This window comes from Dendrobates tinctorius, unplaced genomic scaffold (assembly GCF_039654945.1).
Source record: "Dendrobates tinctorius isolate UK_male_01 unplaced genomic scaffold, ASM3965494v1 ptg000123l, whole genome shotgun sequence".
NCBI lineage: Eukaryota > Metazoa > Chordata > Amphibia > Anura > Dendrobatidae > Dendrobates > Dendrobates tinctorius.
In genome coordinates this window covers 156,521-158,483 of record NW_027361791.1, presented here as the reverse complement: position 1 = coordinate 158,483, position 1,963 = coordinate 156,521, and positions in this window count along the sequence as shown.

Genomic DNA, 1,963 nt, shown 5'->3' with positions numbered 1-1,963 from the left:
ATATCTCATACACGGAGAAATACTTCCACACTGTGAACAGTCCACAAATTACCACCACTTATTGATGGAATACAATACTGATTATGAATACAAACCACAATACTAAACACTGTTATTACCACCAGTGACATTATACACAGTACCTCTGTATATAGTGTCAGTGTACAGGTAATACAGTGATTACCAGTGACATTATACACAGGAGCTCAGTGATCACTGGCAACATTATTCTCAAGGTTTGCTCAGCTTGTGGGATTAGGTAGTTCAGAGGTTAATGTGGATGGCCTCACTCTGAGATTCTGGGAGGCTTTTTAAAGCCTCATTGTGGGCTCATTCCTCATCGCTTATACCAGGGCTGTGGAGTCGGTAAGCCAAACCTGCGACTCCGACTCCGACTCCTCAATTTCCCTTACACCGACTCCGACTCCAACTCCGACTCCACGACTCCGACTCCCACACATATTGCTTATATTTAAGTGAAAAATTTATTGTAGTACAATGTGAACCTCAGACATTTAATCATTTTTATGATCCAATAATCAAGATATTTAGATAGAACAGAATATATATTGGTGTACTACCCGGTTTTCATTCTTTTTGGTACAGATATGGATAAATGGATAGATAGAGCAGATTTCTAATCTGCTTTTGCTATTGAAAACATTATCTATGAGCTCAAAAACCTTTCAGGTGATGCAGTTTTTTAAAAAGATGATCAGCTTTTGCAGCTGAAAAACGTATCCTCAAAAAACACAGGAAAAACGCTGTGTGTGAATGTAGCCTTAGATCAGGAATATAACAGCCATTTATAGGACATTTCATAACTTTCCCAAACTCCTATGAAAAAATATTCAGCACATCCTGCATTGAATTACTGTACCCAATTTATTATATATTTTAGGAGTCGGAGTCGGTCCATTTTATACCGACTCCAACTCCGACTCCGACTCCACCAAAATGAGCACCGACTCCGACTCCACGACTCCGACTCCACAGCCCTGGCTTATACTCAGACCCTTGGCCGAGTGTGTGTGACCCTGGTGTGCTTTGTGACTGTGATACTTTATGCTTGTTTGGTTTTGATCTGGTTCTGTCCCTGTTACGAGTTCTGCCTGTCCCTCTTGTACTGCGTTGCTATCTCTGTGTATGACTCATTGCGTATGACCTGACTATTCTGATTTCCCCTCTTGTACTGTGCAGCTATCTCCATGTATGACTCATTGCTTACGTTCTGACTACTCTCTGCTCGCCCCTCTTATCGCGCCGCCCTCTCCAAGTATGACCGCCTGTTTGTCTGACCAGAGTTCCCCTCGCTTCTACTCCAGGATTCCTGTAGTAGAGTCCTACAATCATCTCCAGCAGTGTGACACTAAGCCCCGCCCCCTGTAGTCACATGATCGTAGGTCCTTGTACTTCTTACTACCTTCAGCGTCGCAGGTCCCGTCTGCCTGAACTTTCCCTGCAGTATCGGACCCCGGGCCCTCCCGCTGTATTGGTGAGTCACCCTGCTCAGCCATGGCAGTTCGCCGGGGCTGACAGGATCCTGATATTTAACACAGAAGATCTGTATATAGTGTCAGTGTAATACAGTGACCACCAGTGACATTATACACAGGAGCTTTTGGAAGTGCATTGAGCAGCAGGGTGGTTTGCTGGTGAAGGGAAAAAATCTCTTTAAATCTTCTGCCTTAGCAAGTGTGAACGAGCTGAGTGTGACCTGAGCATAAGTGCGAATGGTGGTAAGTGTGTGACTTGTGATTCAGTGACTTTGGATTCAGGGAGTTTGCAAAGGAGGTATTATTGAATTGCTGTTATATTTTATTAATACTTTTTATTTATTTTTACTTATCTTTCTGTCTGGTTCAATCCCCATTAGGAATGTGCTCCACTATTGCCAATGCCATCCAGTGTACGTCTTGCCGCATGTACGCAATCCTTGACCAGCCAGTCGAGGGTGCATACC